Source organism: Salvelinus fontinalis, unplaced genomic scaffold, assembly GCF_029448725.1.
Source record: "Salvelinus fontinalis isolate EN_2023a unplaced genomic scaffold, ASM2944872v1 scaffold_1456, whole genome shotgun sequence".
NCBI classification, from domain to species: domain Eukaryota; kingdom Metazoa; phylum Chordata; class Actinopteri; order Salmoniformes; family Salmonidae; genus Salvelinus; species Salvelinus fontinalis.
The window spans coordinates 1-17,500 of record NW_026601665.1 but is presented as its reverse complement, the minus strand read 5'-3'; the positions used below and the strand labels follow the sequence as shown (position 1 = coordinate 17,500).

Here is a 17,500-nt window from a genome sequence, read left to right as displayed (position 1 = left end):
GGGTTATGGGCCCAGCACGCTTCCGCTGCGCCACTCTGCTTCCAACCACCCCAGATGGGACTTGAACCCACAAACCCTGGCTTAGGAGGCCAGTGCCTTATCCATTAGGCCACTGGGGCACTGTGTTCTCAGTATGACCTATACGAACTGATAGAAGAGGTAAAAAAATATATAATGGCAGGCACTGACAAATGCCCATGAAATTACGATTTTTTAAATTTTTGTTCGTACTCCATTGCTAAAAAAAACAGGTTAGCAGATGATGGTTTCGATCCATCAACCTCTGGGTTATGGGCCCAGCACGCTTCCGCTGCGCCACTCTGCTTCCAACCACCCAAGATTGAACCCACAATCCCTGGCTTAGGAGTACAGTATCTTATCCATTAGGCCACTGGGGCACTGTGTTCTCAGTGTGACCTATACGAACTGATAGAAGAGGTAAAAAAATATATAATGGCAGGCACTGACAAATGCCCATGAAATTACGAATGTTTTATTTTTGTTCATACTCCATTGCTAAAAAAATATGTTAGCAGAGGATGGTTTCGGACCATCGACCTCTGGGTTATGGGCCCAGCACGCTTCCGCTGCGCCACTCTGCTTCCAACCACCCAAGATTGGACCCACAAACCCTGACTTAGGAGTACAGTATCTTATCCATTAGGCAACTGGGGCACTTTGTTCTCAGTGTGACCTATACGAACTGATAGAAGAGGTAAAAAAATATATAATTGCAGGCACTGACAAATGCACATGAAATTACGATTTTTTTTATTTTTGTTCGTACTCCATTGCTAAAAAAAACAGGTTAGCAGAGGATGGTTTCGATCCATCGACCTCTGGGTTATGGGCCCAGCACGCTTCCTCTTCGCCACTCTGCTTCCAACCAGCCCAGATGGGACTTGAACCCACAATCCCTGGCTTAGGAGGCCAGTGCCTTATCCATTAGGCCACTGGGGCACTGTGTTCTCAGTATGACCTATACGAACTGATAGAAGAGGTAAAAAAATATATAATGGCAGGCACTGACAAATGCCCATGAAATTACGAATTTTTTATTTTTGTTCGTACTCCATTGCTAAAAAAACAGGTTAGCAGATGATGGTTTCGATCCATCGACCTCTGGGTTATGGGCCCAGCACGCTTCCGCTGCGCCACTCTGCTTCCAACCACCCAAGATTGGACCCACAAACCCTGACTTAGGAGTACAGTATCTTATCCATTAGGCCACTGGGGCACTGTGTTATCAGTATGACCTATATGAACTGATAGAAGAGGTAAAAACATAAATAATGGCAGGCACTGACAAATGCCCATGAAATTACGAAATTTTTATTTTTGTTCGTACTCCATTGCTAAAAAAACAGGTTAGCAGACTATGGTTTCGATCCATCGACCTCTGGGTTATGGGCCCAGCACGCTTCCGCTGCGCCACTCTGCTTCCAACCACCCAAGATTGGACCCACAAACCCTGACTTAGGAGTACAGTATCTTATCCATTAGGCAACTGGGGCACTGTGTTCTCAGTGTGACCTATACGAACTGATAGAAGAGGTAAAAACATATATAATGGCAGGCACTGACAAATGCCCATGAAATTACGAATTTTTTATTTTTGTTCGTACTCCATTGCTAAAAAAACAGGTTAGCAGAGGTTGGTTTCGATCCATCGACCTCTGGGTTATGGGCCCAGCACGCTTCCGCTGCGCCACTCTGCTTCCAACCACCCAAGATTGGACCCACAAACCCTGACTTAGGAGTACAGTATCTTATCCATTAGGCAACTGGGGCACTTTGTTCTCAGTGTGACCTATACGAACTGATAGAAGAGGTAAAAAAATATATAATGGCAGACACTGACAAATGCCCATGAAATTACGAATTTTTTATTTTTGTTCATACTCCATTGCTAAAAAAATATGTTAGCAGAGGATGGTTTCGATCCATCGACCTCTGGGGTATGGGCCCAGCACGCTTCCGCTGCGCCACTCTGCTTCCAACCACCCAAGATTGGACCCACAAACCCTGACTTAGGAGTACAGTATCTTATCCATTAGGCAACTGGGGCACTTTGTTCTCAGTGTGACCTATACGAACTGATAGAAGAGGTAAAAAAATATATAATGGCAGACACTGACAAATGCCCATGAAATTACGAATTTTTTATTTTTGTTCATACTCCATTGCTAAAAAAATATGTTAGCAGAGGATGGTTTCGATCCATCGACCTCTGGGTTATGGGCCCAGCACGCTTCCGCTGCGCCACTCTGCTTCCAACCACCCCAGATGGGACTTGAACCCACAAACCCTGGCTTAGGAGGCCAGTGCCTTATCCATTAGGCCACTGGGGCACTGTGTTCTCAGTATGACCTATACGAACTGATAGAAGAGGTAAAAAAATATATAATGGCAGGCACTGACAAATGCCCATGAAATTACGATTTTTTAAATTTTTGTTCGTACTCCATTGCTAAAAAAAACAGGTTAGCAGATGATGGTTTCGATCCATCAACCTCTGGGTTATGGGCCCAGCACGCTTCCGCTGCGCCACTCTGCTTCCAACCACCCAAGATTGAACCCACAATCCCTGGCTTAGGAGTACAGTATCTTATCCATTAGGCCACTGGGGCACTGTGTTCTCAGTGTGACCTATACGAACTGATAGAAGAGGTAAAAAAATATATAATGGCAGGCACTGACAAATGCCCATGAAATTACGAATGTTTTATTTTTGTTCATACTCCATTGCTAAAAAAATATGTTAGCAGAGGATGGTTTCGGACCATCGACCTCTGGGTTATGGGCCCAGCACGCTTCCGCTGCGCCACTCTGCTTCCAACCACCCAAGATTGGACCCACAAACCCTGACTTAGGAGTACAGTATCTTATCCATTAGGCAACTGGGGCACTTTGTTCTCAGTGTGACCTATACGAACTGATAGAAGAGGTAAAAAAATATATAATTGCAGGCACTGACAAATGCACATGAAATTACGAATTTTTTTATTTTTGTTCGTACTCCATTGCTAAAAAAAACAGGTTAGCAGAGGATGGTTTCGATCCATCGACCTCTGGGTTATGGGCCCAGCACGCTTCCTCTTCGCCACTCTGCTTCCAACCAGCCCAGATGGGACTTGAACCCACAATCCCTGGCTTAGGAGGCCAGTGCCTTATCCATTAGGCCACTGGGGCACTGTGTTCTCAGTATGACCTATACGAACTGATAGAAGAGGTAAAAAAATATATAATGGCAGGCACTGACAAATGCCCATGAAATTACGAATTTTTTATTTTTGTTCGTACTCCATTGCTAAAAAAACAGGTTAGCAGATGATGGTTTCGATCCATCGACCTCTGGGTTATGGGCCCAGCACGCTTCCGCTGCGCCACTCTGCTTCCAACCACCCAAGATTGGACCCACAAACCCTGACTTAGGAGTACAGTATCTTATCCATTAGGCCACTGGGGCACTGTGTTATCAGTATGACCTATATGAACTGATAGAAGAGGTAAAAACATAAATAATGGCAGGCACTGACAAATGCCCATGAAATTACGAAATTTTTATTTTTGTTCGTACTCCATTGCTAAAAAAACAGGTTAGCAGACTATGGTTTCGATCCATCGACCTCTGGGTTATGGGCCCAGCACGCTTCCGCTGCGCCACTCTGCTTCCAACCACCCAAGATTGGACCCACAAACCCTGACTTAGGAGTACAGTATCTTATCCATTAGGCAACTGGGGCACTGTGTTCTCAGTGTGACCTATACGAACTGATAGAAGAGGTAAAAACATATATAATGGCAGACACTGACAAATGCCCATGAAATTACGAATTTTTTATTTTTGTTCATACTCCATTGCTAAAAAAATATGTTAGCAGAGGATGGTTTCGATCCATCGACCTCTGGGTTATGGGCCCAGCACGCTTCCGCTGCGCCACTCTGCTTCCAACCACCCCAGATGGGACTTGAACCCACAATCCCTGGCTTAGGAGGCCAGTGCCTTATCCATTAGGCCACTGGGGCACTGTGTTCTCAGTATGACCTATACGAACTGATAGAAGAGGTAAAAAAATATATAATGGCAGGCACTGACAAATGCCCATGAAATTACGATTTTTTTTAATTTTTGTTCGTACTCCATTGCTAAAAAAAAACAGGTTAGCAGAGGATGGTTTCGATCCATCGACCTCTGGGTTATGGGCACAGCACGCTTCCACTGCGCCACTCTGCTTCCAACCACCCAAGATTGGACCCACAAACCCTGACTTAGGAGTACAGTATCTTATCCATTAGGCAACTGGGGCACTTTGTTCTCAGTGTGACCTATACGAACTGATAGAAGAGGTAAAAAAATATATAATTTGCAGACACTGACAAATGCCCATGAAATTACACATTTTTTATTTTTGTTCATACTCCATTGCTAAAAAAATATGTTAGCAGAGGATGGTTTCGGTCCATCGACCTCTGGGGTATGGGCCCAGCACGCTTCCGCTGCGCCACTCTGCTTCCAACCACCCCAGATGGGACTTGAACCCACAATCCCTGGCTTAGGAGGCCAGTGCCTTATCCATTTGGCCACTGGGTCACTGTGTTCTCAGTATGACCTATACGAACTGATAGAAGAGGTAAAAAAATATATAATTGCAGGCACTGACAAATGCACATGAAATTACGATTTTTTTTATTTTTGTTCGTACTCCATTGCTAAAAAAAACAGGTTAGCAGAGGATGGTTTCGATCCATCGACCTCTGGGTTATGGGCCCAGCACGCTTCCTCTTCGCCACTCTGCTTCCAACCAGCCCAGATGGGACTTGAACCCACAATCCCTGGCTTAGGAGGCCAGTGCCTTATCCATTAGGCCGCTGGGGCACTGTGTTCTCAGTATGACCTATATGAACTGATAGAAGAGGTAAAAACATAAATAATGGCAGGCACTGACAAATGCCCATGAAATTACGAATTTTTTATTTTTGTTCGTACTCCATTGCTAAAAAAACAGGTTAGCAGACTATGGTTTCGATCCATCGACCTCTGGGTTATGGGCCCAGCACGCTTCCGCTGCGCCACTCTGCTTCCAACCACCCAAGATTGGACCCACAAACCCTGACTTAGGAGTACAGTATCTTATCCATTAGGCAACTGGGGCACTGTGTTCTCAGTGTGACCTATACGAACTGATAGAAGAGGTAAAAAAATATATAATGGCAGGCACTGACAAATGCCCATGAAATTACGAATTTTTTATTTTTGTTCGTACTCCATTGCTAAAAAAACAGGTTAGCAGAGGACGGTTTCGATCCATCGACCTCTGGGTTATGGGCCCAGCACGCTTCCGCTGCGCCACTCTGCTTCCAACCACCCAAGATTGGACCCACAAACCCTGACTTAGGAGTACAGTATCTTATCCATTAGGCAACTGGGGCACTTTGTTCTCAGTGTGACCTATACGAACTGATAGAAGAGGTAAAAAATATATAATGGCAGACACTGACAAATGCCCATGAAATTACGAATTTTTTATTTTTGTTCATACTCCATTGCTAAAAAAATATGTTAGCAGAGGATGGTTTCGTACCATCGACCTCTGGGTTATGGGCCCAGCACGCTTCCGCTGCGCCACTCTGCTTCCAACCACCCCAGATGGGACTTGAACCCACAAACCCTGGCTTAGGAGGCCAGTGCCTTATCGAGTAGGCCACTGGGGCACTGTGTTCTCAGTATGACCTATACGAACTGATAGAAGAGGTAAAAAAATATATAATGGCAGGCACTGACAAATGCCCATGAAATTACGATTTTTTTTATTTTTGTTCGTACTCCATTGCTAAAAAAAACAGGTTAGCAGACTATGGTTTCGATCCATCGACCTCTGGGTTATGGGCCCAGCACGCTTCCGCTGCGCCACTCTGCTTCCAACCACCCAAGATTGGACCCACAAACCCTGACTTAGGAGTACAGTATCTTATCCATTAGGCAACTGGGGCACTGTGTTCTCAGTGTGACCTATACGAACTGATAGAAGAGGTAAAAAAATATATAATGGCAGGCACTGACAAATGCCCATGAAATTACGAATTTTTTATTTTTGTTCGTACTCCATTGCTAAAAAAACAGGTTAGCAGATGATGGTTTCGATCCATCAACCTCTGGGTTATGGGCCAAGCACGCTTCCGCTGCGCCACTCTGCTTCCAACCACCCAAGATTGGACCCACAAACCCTGACTTAGGAGTACAGTATCTTATCCATTAGGCCACTGGGGCACTGTGTTATCAGTATGACCTATATGAACTGATAGAAGAGGTAAAAACATATATAATGGCAGGCACTGACAAATGCCCATGAAATTACGAATTTTTTATTTTTGTTCGTACTCCATTGCTAAATAAACAGGTTAGCAGAGGATGGTTTCGATCCATCGACCTCTGGGTTATGGGCCCAGCACGCTTCCGCTGCGCCACTCTGCTTCCAACCACCCAAGATTGGACCCACAAACCCTGACTTAGGAGTACAGTATCTTATCCATTAGGCAACTGGGGCACTTTGTTCTCAGTGTGACCTATACGAACTGATAGAAGAGGTAAAAAAATATATAATGGCAGACACTGACAAATGCCCATGAAATTACGAATTTTTTATTTTTGTTCATACTCCATTGCTAAAAAAATATGTTAGCAGAGGATGGTTTCGATCCATCGACCTCTGGGTTATGGGCCCAGCACGCTTCCGCTGCGCCACTCTGCTTCCAACCACCCCAGATGGGACTTGAACCCACAATCCCTGGCTTAGGAGGCCAGTGCCTTATCCATTAGGCCACTGGGGCACTGTGTTCTCAGTATGACTTATACGAACTGATAGAAGAGGTAAAAAAATATGTAATGGCAGGCACTGACAAATGCCCATGAAATTACGATTTTTTTTAATTTTTGTTCGTACTCCATTGCTAAAAAAAACAGGTTAGCAGAGGATGGTTTCGATCCATCGACCTCTGGGTTATGGGCCCAGCACGCTTCCGCTGCGCCACTCTGCTTCCAACCACCCAAGATTAAACCCACAATCCCTGGTTTAGGAGTACAGTATCTTATCCATTAGGCCACTGGGGCACTGTGTTCTCAGTGTGACCTATACGAACTGATAGAAGAGGTAAAAAAATATATAATGGCAGGCACTGACAAATGCCCATGAAATTACGAATGTTTTATTTTTGTTCATACTCCATTGCTAAAAAAACATATTAGCAGAGAATGGTTTCGATCCATCGACCTCTTGGTTATGGGCCCAGCACGCTTCCGCTGCGCCACTCTGCTTCCAACCACCCCAGATGGGACTTGAACCCACAAACCCTGGCTTAGGAGGCCAGTGCCTTATCGAGTAGGCCACTGGGGCACTGTGTTCTCAGTAAGACCTATACGAACTGATAGAAGAGGTAAAAAAATATATAATGGCAGGCACTGACAAATGCCCATGAAATTACGATTTTTTTTATTTTTGTTCGTACTCCATTGCTAAAAAAAACAGGTTAGCAGAGGATGGTTTCGATCCATCGACCTCTGGGTTATGGGCCCAGCACGCTTCCGCTGCGCCACTCTGCTTCCAACCACCCAAGATTGAACCCACAATCCCTGGCTTAGGAGTACAGTATCTCATCCATTAGGCCACTGGGGCACTGTGTTCTCAGTGTGACCTATACGAACTGATAGAAGAGGTAAAAAAATATATAATGGCAGGCACTGACAAATGCCCATGAAATTACGAATGTTTTATTTTTGTTCATACTCCATTGCTAAAAAAACATGTTAGCAGAGGATGGTTTCGATCCATCGACCTCTGGGTTATGGGCCCAGCACGCTTCCGCTGCGCCACTCTGCTTCCAACCACCCCAGATGGGACCCACAAACCCTGACTTAGGAGTACAGTATCTTATCCATTAGGCAACTGGGGCACTGTGTTCTCAGTGTGACCTATACGAACTGATAGAAGAGGTAAAAAAATATATAATGGCAGGCACTGACAAATGCCCATGAAATTACGAATTTTTTATTTTTGTTCGTACTCCATTGCTAAAAAAACAGGTTAGCAGATGATGGTTTCGATCCATCAACCTCTGGGTTATGGGCCAAGCACGCTTCCGCTGCGCCACTCTGCTTCCAACCACCCAAGATTGGACCCACAAACCCTGACTTAGGAGTACAGTATCTTATCCATTAGGCAACTGGGGCACTTTGTTCTCAGTGTGACCTATACGAACTGATAGAAGAGGTAAAAAAATATATAATGGCAGACACTGACAAATGCCCATGAAATTACGAATTTTTTATTTTTGTTCGTACTCCATTGCTAAAAAAACAGGTTAGCAGAGGATGGTTTCGATCCATCAACCTCTGGGTTATGGGCCAAGCACGCTTCCGCTGCGCCACTCTGCTTCCAACCACCCAAGATTGGACCCACAAACCCTGACTTAGGAGTACAGTATCTTATCCATTAGGCAACTGGGGCACTTTGTTCTCAGTGTGACCTATACGAACTGATAGAAGAGGTAAAAAAATATATAATGGCAGACACTGACAAATGCCCATGAAATTACGAATTTTTTATTTTTGTTCATACTCCATTGCTAAAAAAATATGTTAGCAGAGGATGGTTTCGATCCATCGACCTCTGGGTTATGGGCCCAGCACGCTTCCGCTGCGCCACTCTGCTTCCAACCACCCCAGATGGGACTTGAACCCACAATCCCTGGCTTAGGAGGCCAGTGCCTTATCCATTAGGCCACTGGGGCACTGTGTTCTCAGTATGACTTATACGAACTGATAGAAGAGGTAAAAAAATATGTAATGGCAGGCACTGACAAATGCCCATGAAATTACGATTTTTTTTAATTTTTGTTCGTACTCCATTGCTAAAAAAAACAGGTTAGCAGAGGATGGTTTCGATCCATCGACCTCTGGGTTATGGGCCCAGCACGCTTCCGCTGCGCCACTCTGCTTCCAACCACCCAAGATTAAACCCACAATCCCTGGTTTAGGAGTACAGTATCTTATCCATTAGGCCACTGGGGCACTGTGTTCTCAGTGTGACCTATACGAACTGATAGAAGAGGTAAAAAAATATATAATGGCAGTCACTGACAAATGCCCATGAAATTACGAATGTTTTATTTTTGTTCATACTCCATTGCTAAAAAAACATGTTAGCAGAGGATGGTTTCGATCCATCGACCTCTTGGTTATGGGCCCAGCACGCTTCCGGTGCGCCACTCTGCTTCCAACCACCCCAGATGGGACTTGAACCCACAAACCCTGGCTTAGGAGGCCAGTGCCTTATCGAGTAGGCCACTGGGGCACTGTGTTCTCAGTAAGACCTATACGAACTGATAGAAGAGGTAAAAAAATATATAATGGCAGGCATTGACAAATGCCCAATGAAATTACGATTTTTTTTATTTTTGTTCGTACTCCATTGCTAAAAAAAACAGGTTAGCAGAGGATGGTTTCGATCCATCGACCTCTGGGTTATGGGCCCAGCACGCTTCCGCTGCGCCACTCTGCTTCCAACCACCCAAGATTGAACCCACAATCCCTGGCTTAGGAGTACAGTATCTCATCCATTAGGCCACTGGGGCACTGTGTTCTCAGTGTGACCTATACGAACTGATAGAAGAGGTAAAAAAATATATAATGGCAGGCACTGACAAATGCCCATGAAATTACGAATGTTTTATTTTTGTTCATACTCCATTGCTAAAAAAACATGTTAGCAGAGGATGGTTTCGATCCATCGACCTCTGGGTTAGGGGCCAAGCACGCTTCCGCTGCGCCACTCTGCTTCCAACCACCCCAGATGGGACTTGAACCCACAAACCCTGGCTTAGGTGGCCAGTGCCTTATCGAGTAGGCCACTGGGGCACTGTGTTCTCAGTGTGACCTATACGAACTGATAGAAGAGGTAAAAAAATATATAATGGCAGGCACTGACAAATGCCCATGAAATTACGATTTTTTTTATTTTTGTTCGTACTCCATTGCTAAAAAAAACAGGTTAGCAGAGGATGGTTTCGATCCATCGACCTCTGGTTTATGGGCCCTGCACGCTTCCGCTGCGCCACTCTGCTTCCAACCACCCCAGGTGGGACTTGAACCCACAATCCCTGGCTTAGGAGGCCAGTGCCTTATCAATTAGGCCACTGGGACACTGTGTTCTCAGTATGACCTATACGAACTGATAGAAGAGGTAAAAAAATATATTATGGCAGGCACTGACAAATGCCCATGAAATTACGAATTTTTTATTTTTGTTCGTACTCCATTGCTAAAAAAACAGGTTAGCAGATGATGGTTTCGATCCATCGACCTCTGGGTTATGGGCCCAGCACGCTTCCGCTGCGCCACTCTGCTTCCAACCACCCCAGATGGGACCCACAAACCCTGACTTAGGAGTACAGTATCTTATCCATTAGGCCACTGGGGCACTGTGTTATCAGTATGACCTATATGAACTGATAGAAGAGGTAAAAACATATATAATGGCAGGCACTGACAAATGCCCATGAAATTACGAATTTTTTATTTTTGTTCGTACTCCATTGCTAAAAAAACAGGTTAGCAGAGGATGGCTTCGATCCATCGACCTCTGGGTTATGGGCCCAGCACGCTTCCGCTGCGCCACTCTGCTTCCAACCACCCAAGATTGGACCCACAAAACCTGTCTTAGGAGTACAGTATCTTATCCATTAGGCAACTGGGGCACTTTGTTCTCAGTGTGACCTATACGAACTGATAGAAGAGGTAAAAAAATATATAATGGTAGACACTGACAAATGCCCATGAAATTACGAATTTTTTATTTTTGTTCATTGCTAAAAAAATATTTTAGCAGAGGATGGTTTCGGTCCATCGACCTCTGGGTTATGGGCCCAGCACGCTTCCTCTTCGCCACTCTGCTTCCAACCAGCCCAGATGGGACTTGAACCCACAATCCCTGGCTTAGGAGGCCAGTGCCTTATCCATTAGGCCACTGGGGCACTGTGTTATCAATATGACCTATATGAACTGATAGAAGAGATAAAAACATATATAATGGCAGGCACTGACAAATGCCCATGAAATTACGAATTTTTTATTTTTGTTCGTACTCCATTGCTAAAAAAACAGGTTAGCAGACTATGGTTTCGATCCATCGACCTCTGGGTTATGGGCCCAGCACGCTTCCGCTGCGCCACTCTGCTTCCAACCACCCAAGATTGGACCCACAAACCCTGACTTAGGAGTACAGTATCTTATCCATTAGGCAACTGGGGCACTGTGTTCTCAGTGTGACCTATACGAACTGATAGAAGAGGTAAAAAAATATATAATGGCAGGCACTGACAAATGCCCATGAAATTACGAATTTTTTATTTTTGTTCGTACTCCATTGCTAAAAAAACAGGTTAGCAGATGATGGTTTCGATCCATCGACCTCTGGGTTATGGGCCAAGCACGCTTCCGCTGCGCCACTCTGCTTCCAACCACCCAAGATTGGACCCACAAACCCTGACTTAGGAGTACAGTATCTTATCCATTAGGCCACTGGGGCACTGTGTTATCAGTATGACCTATATGAACTGATAGAAGAGGTAAAAACATATATAATGGCAGGCACTGACAAATGCCCATGAAATTACGAATTTTTTATTTTTGTTCGTACTCCATTGCTAAAAAAACAGGTTAGCAGAGGATGGTGTCGATCCATCGACCTCTGGGTTATGGGCCAAGCACGCTTCCGCTGCGCCACTCTGCTTCCAACCACCCAAGATTGGACCCACAAACCCTGACTTAGGAGTACAGTATCTTATCCATTAGGCAACTGGGGCACTTTGTTCTCAGTGTGACCTATACGAACTGATAGAAGAGGTAAAAAAATATATAATGGCAGACACTGACAAATGCCCATGAAATTACGAATTTTTTATTTTTGTTCATACTCCATTGCTAAAAAAACATGTTAGCAGAGGATGGTTTCGATCCATCGACCTCTGGGTTATGGGCCCAGCACGCTTCCGCTGCGCCACTCTGCTTCCAACCACCCAAGATTGAACCCACAATCCCTGGCTTAGGAGTACAGTATCTCATCCATTAGGCCACTGGGGCACTGTGTTCTCAGTGTGACCTATACGAACTGATAGAAGAGGTAAAAAAATATATAATGGCAGGCACTGACAAATGCCCATGAAATTACGAATGTTTTATTTTTGTTCATACTCCATTGCTAAAAAAACATGTTAGCAGAGGATGGTTTCGATCCATCGACCTCTGGGTTATGGGCCCAGCACGCTTCCGCTGCGCCACTCTGCTTCCAACCACCCCAGATGGGACCCACAAACCCTGACTTAGGAGTACAGTATCTTATCCATTAGGCAACTGGGGCACTGTGTTCTCAGTGTGACCTATACGAACTGATAGAAGAGGTAAAAAAATATATAATGGCAGGCACTGACAAATGCCCATGAAATTACGAATTTTTTATTTTTGTTCGTACTCCATTGCTAAAAAAACAGGTTAGCAGATGATGGTTTCGATCCATCAACCTCTGGGTTATGGGCCAAGCACGCTTCCGCTGCGCCACTCTGCTTCCAACCACCCAAGATTGGACCCACAAACCCTGACTTAGGAGTACAGTATCTTATCCATTAGGCAACTGGGGCACTTTGTTCTCAGTGTGACCTATACGAACTGATAGAAGAGGTAAAAAAATATATAATGGCAGACACTGACAAATGCCCATGAAATTACGAATTTTTTATTTTTGTTCGTACTCCATTGCTAAAAAAACAGGTTAGCAGAGGATGGTTTCGATCCATCAACCTCTGGGTTATGGGCCAAGCACGCTTCCGCTGCGCCACTCTGCTTCCAACCACCCAAGATTGGACCCACAAACCCTGACTTAGGAGTACAGTATCTTATCCATTAGGCAACTGGGGCACTTTGTTCTCAGTGTGACCTATACGAACTGATAGAAGAGGTAAAAAAATATATAATGGCAGACACTGACAAATGCCCATGAAATTACGAATTTTTTATTTTTGTTCATACTCCATTGCTAAAAAAATATGTTAGCAGAGGATGGTTTCGATCCATCGACCTCTGGGTTATGGGCCCAGCACGCTTCCGCTGCGCCACTCTGCTTCCAACCACCCCAGATGGGACTTGAACCCACAATCCCTGGCTTAGGAGGCCAGTGCCTTATCCATTAGGCCACTGGGGCACTGTGTTCTCAGTATGACTTATACGAACTGATAGAAGAGGTAAAAAAATATGTAATGGCAGGCACTGACAAATGCCCATGAAATTACGATTTTTTTTAATTTTTGTTCGTACTCCATTGCTAAAAAAAACAGGTTAGCAGAGGATGGTTTCGATCCATCGACCTCTGGGTTATGGGCCCAGCACGCTTCCGCTGCGCCACTCTGCTTCCAACCACCCAAGATTAAACCCACAATCCCTGGTTTAGGAGTACAGTATCTTATCCATTAGGCCACTGGGGCACTGTGTTCTCAGTGTGACCTATACGAACTGATAGAAGAGGTAAAAAAATATATAATGGCAGTCACTGACAAATGCCCATGAAATTACGAATGTTTTATTTTTGTTCATACTCCATTGCTAAAAAAACATGTTAGCAGAGGATGGTTTCGATCCATCGACCTCTTGGTTATGGGCCCAGCACGCTTCCGGTGCGCCACTCTGCTTCCAACCACCCCAGATGGGACTTGAACCCACAAACCCTGGCTTAGGAGGCCAGTGCCTTATCGAGTAGGCCACTGGGGCACTGTGTTCTCAGTAAGACCTATACGAACTGATAGAAGAGGTAAAAAAATATATAATGGCAGGCACTGACAAATGCCCATGAAATTACGATTTTTTTTATTTTTGTTCGTACTCCATTGCTAAAAAAAACAGGTTAGCAGAGGATGGTTTCGATCCATCGACCTCTGGGTTATGGGCCCAGCACGCTTCCGCTGCGCCACTCTGCTTCCAACCACCCAAGATTGAACCCACAATCCCTGGCTTAGGAGTACAGTATCTCATCCATTAGGCCACTGGGGCACTGTGTTCTCAGTGTGACCTATACGAACTGATAGAAGAGGTAAAAAAATATATAATGGCAGGCACTGACAAATGCCCATGAAATTACGAATGTTTTATTTTTGTTCATACTCCATTGCTAAAAAAACATGTTAGCAGAGGATGGTTTCGATCCATCGACCTCTGGGTTAGGGGCCAAGCACGCTTCCGCTGCGCCACTCTGCTTCCAACCACCCCAGATGGGACTTGAACCCACAAACCCTGGCTTAGGTGGCCAGTGCCTTATCGAGTAGGCCACTGGGGCACTGTGTTCTCAGTGTGACCTATACGAACTGATAGAAGAGGTAAAAAAATATATAATGGCAGGCACTGACAAATGCCCATGAAATTACGATTTTTTTTATTTTTGTTCGTACTCCATTGCTAAAAAAAACAGGTTAGCAGAGGATGGTTTCGATCCATCGACCTCTGGTTTATGGGCCCTGCACGCTTCCGCTGCGCCACTCTGCTTCCAACCACCCCAGGTGGGACTTGAACCCACAATCCCTGGCTTAGGAGGCCAGTGCCTTATCAATTAGGCCACTGGGACACTGTGTTCTCAGTATGACCTATACGAACTGATAGAAGAGGTAAAAAAATATATTATGGCAGGCACTGACAAATGCCCATGAAATTACGAATTTTTTATTTTTGTTCGTACTCCATTGCTAAAAAAACAGGTTAGCAGATGATGGTTTCGATCCATCGACCTCTGGGTTATGGGCCCAGCACGCTTCCGCTGCGCCACTCTGCTTCCAACCACCCCAGATGGGACCCACAAACCCTGACTTAGGAGTACAGTATCTTATCCATTAGGCCACTGGGGCACTGTGTTATCAGTATGACCTATATGAACTGATAGAAGAGGTAAAAACATATATAATGGCAGGCACTGACAAATGCCCATGAAATTACGAATTTTTTATTTTTGTTCGTACTCCATTGCTAAAAAAACAGGTTAGCAGAGGATGGCTTCGATCCATCGACCTCTGGGTTATGGGCCCAGCACGCTTCCGCTGCGCCACTCTGCTTCCAACCACCCAAGATTGGACCCACAAAACCTGTCTTAGGAGTACAGTATCTTATCCATTAGGCAACTGGGGCACTTTGTTCTCAGTGTGACCTATACGAACTGATAGAAGAGGTAAAAAAATATATAATGGTAGACACTGACAAATGCCCATGAAATTACGAATTTTTTATTTTTGTTCATACTCCATTGCTAAAAAAATATTTTAGCAGAGGATGGTTTCGGTCCAGCGACCTCTGGGTTATGGGCCTAGCACGCTTCCTCTTCACCACTCTGCTTCCAACCAGCCCAGATGGGACTTGAACCCACAATCCCTGGCTTAGGAGGCCAGTGCCTTATCCATTAGGCCACTGGGGCACTGTGTTATCAATATGACCTATATGAACTGATAGAAGAGATAAAAACATATATAATGGCAGGCACTGACAAATGCCCATGAAATTACGAATTTTTTATTTTTGTTCGTACTCCATTGCTAAAAAAACAGGTTAGCAGACTATGGTTTCGATCCATCGACCTCTGGGTTATGGGCCCAGCACGCTTCCGCTGCGCCACTCTGCTTCCAACCACCCAAGATTGGACCCACAAACCCTGACTTAGGAGTACAGTATCTTATCCATTAGGCAACTGGGGCACTGTGTTCTCAGTGTGACCTATACGAACTGATAGAAGAGGTAAAAAAATATATAATGGCAGGCACTGACAAATGCCCATGAAATTACGAATTTTTTATTTTTGTTCGTACTCCATTGCTAAAAAAACAGGTTAGCAGATGATGGTTTCGATCCATCGACCTCTGGGTTATGGGCCAAGCACGCTTCCGCTGCGCCACTCTGCTTCCAACCACCCAAGATTGGACCCACAAACCCTGACTTAGGAGTACAGTATCTTATCCATTAGGCCACTGGGGCACTGTGTTATCAGTATGACCTATATGAACTGATAGAAGAGGTAAAAACATATATAATGGCAGGCACTGACAAATGCCCATGAAATTACGAATTTTTTATTTTTGTTCGTACTCCATTGCTAAAAAAACAGGTTAGCAGAGGATGGTGTCGATCCATCGACCTCTGGGTTATGGGCCAAGCACGCTTCCGCTGCGCCACTCTGCTTCCAACCACCCAAGATTGGACCCACAAACCCTGACTTAGGAGTACAGTATCTTATCCATTAGGCAACTGGGGCACTTTGTTCTCAGTGTGACCTATACGAACTGATAGAAGAGGTAAAAAAATATATAATGGCAGACACTGACAAATGCCCATGAAATTACGAATTTTTTATTTTTGTTCATACTCCATTGCTAAAAAAACATGTTAGCAGAGGATGGTTTCGATCCATCGACCTCTTGGTTATGGGCCCAGCACGCTTCCGCTGCGCCACTCTGCTTCCAACCACCCCAGATGGGACTTGAACCCACAAACCCTGGCTTAGGAGGCCAGTACCTTATCGAGTAGGCCACTGGGGCACTGTGTTCTCAGTAAGACCTATACGAACTGATAGAAGAGGTAAAAAAATATATAATGGCAGGCACTGACAAATGCCCATGAAATTACGATTTTTTTTATTTTTGTTCGTACTCCATTGCTAAAAAAAACAGGTTAGCAGAGGATGGTTTCGATCCATCGACCTCTAGGTTATGGGCCCAGCACGCTTCCGCTGCGCCACTCTGCTTCCAACCACCCAAGATTGAACCCACAATCCCTGGCTTAGGAGTACAGTATCTCATCCATTAGGCCACTGGGGCACTGTGTTCTCAGTGTGACCTATACGAACTGATAGAAGAGGTAAAAAAATATATAATGGCAGGCACTGACAAATGCCCATGAAATTACGAATGTTTTATTTTTGTTCATACTCCATTGCTAAAAAAACATGTTAGCAGAGGATGGTTTCGATCCATCGACCTCTGGGTTAGGGGCCAAGCACGCTTCCGCTGCGCCACTCTGCTTCCAACCACCCCAGGTGGGACTTGAACCCACAATCCCTGGCTTAGGAGGCCAGTGCCTTATCAATTAGGCCACTGGGACACTGTGTTCTCAGTATGACCTATACGAACTGATAGAAGAGGTAAAAAAATATATAATGGCAGGCACTGACAAATGCCCATGAAATTACGATTTTTTTTATTTTTGTTCGTACTCCATTGCTAAAAAAAACAGGTTAGCAGAGGATGGTTTCGATCCATCGACCTCTGGGTTATGGTCCCTGCACGCTTCCGCTGCGCCACTCTGCTTCCAACCACCCCAGGTGGGACTTGAACCCACAATCCCTGGCTTAGGAGGCCAGTGCCTTATCAATTAGGCCACTGGGACACTGTGTTCTCAGTATGACCTATACGAACTGATAGAAGAGGT

General features: G+C 44.8%; 10 non-coding genes across 10 annotated transcripts; all 10 read right to left on the bottom strand.

Moving 5' to 3' along the window:
• Positions 1-46: 46 nt before the first annotated feature.
• trnar-ccu (transfer RNA arginine (anticodon CCU)) lies at positions 47-119 on the bottom strand. Its single transcript has one exon. It is a non-coding gene; the product is annotated as a tRNA-Arg (tRNA).
• Positions 120-2,278: 2,159 nt separating this feature from the next.
• Positions 2,279-2,351, bottom strand: trnar-ccu (transfer RNA arginine (anticodon CCU)). Its single transcript has one exon. It is a non-coding gene; the product is annotated as a tRNA-Arg (tRNA).
• A 1,605-nt stretch (positions 2,352-3,956) lies between these two features.
• trnar-ccu (transfer RNA arginine (anticodon CCU)) lies at positions 3,957-4,029 on the bottom strand. The gene has a single exon. It is a non-coding gene; the product is annotated as a tRNA-Arg (tRNA).
• A 2,729-nt stretch (positions 4,030-6,758) lies between these two features.
• On the bottom strand, positions 6,759-6,831 carry trnar-ccu (transfer RNA arginine (anticodon CCU)). The gene has a single exon. It is a non-coding gene; the product is annotated as a tRNA-Arg (tRNA).
• A 1,883-nt stretch (positions 6,832-8,714) lies between these two features.
• Positions 8,715-8,787, bottom strand: trnar-ccu (transfer RNA arginine (anticodon CCU)). The gene has a single exon. It is a non-coding gene; the product is annotated as a tRNA-Arg (tRNA).
• A 1,338-nt stretch (positions 8,788-10,125) lies between these two features.
• trnar-ccu (transfer RNA arginine (anticodon CCU)) lies at positions 10,126-10,198 on the bottom strand. Its single transcript has one exon. It is a non-coding gene; the product is annotated as a tRNA-Arg (tRNA).
• A 2,979-nt stretch (positions 10,199-13,177) lies between these two features.
• trnar-ccu (transfer RNA arginine (anticodon CCU)) lies at positions 13,178-13,250 on the bottom strand. The gene has a single exon. It is a non-coding gene; the product is annotated as a tRNA-Arg (tRNA).
• A 1,337-nt stretch (positions 13,251-14,587) lies between these two features.
• Positions 14,588-14,660, bottom strand: trnar-ccu (transfer RNA arginine (anticodon CCU)). The gene has a single exon. It is a non-coding gene; the product is annotated as a tRNA-Arg (tRNA).
• Positions 14,661-17,100: 2,440 nt separating this feature from the next.
• On the bottom strand, positions 17,101-17,173 carry trnar-ccu (transfer RNA arginine (anticodon CCU)). The gene has a single exon. It is a non-coding gene; the product is annotated as a tRNA-Arg (tRNA).
• A 212-nt stretch (positions 17,174-17,385) lies between these two features.
• On the bottom strand, positions 17,386-17,458 carry trnar-ccu (transfer RNA arginine (anticodon CCU)). The gene has a single exon. It is a non-coding gene; the product is annotated as a tRNA-Arg (tRNA).
• Between the last annotated feature and the right edge of the window lie 42 nt (positions 17,459-17,500).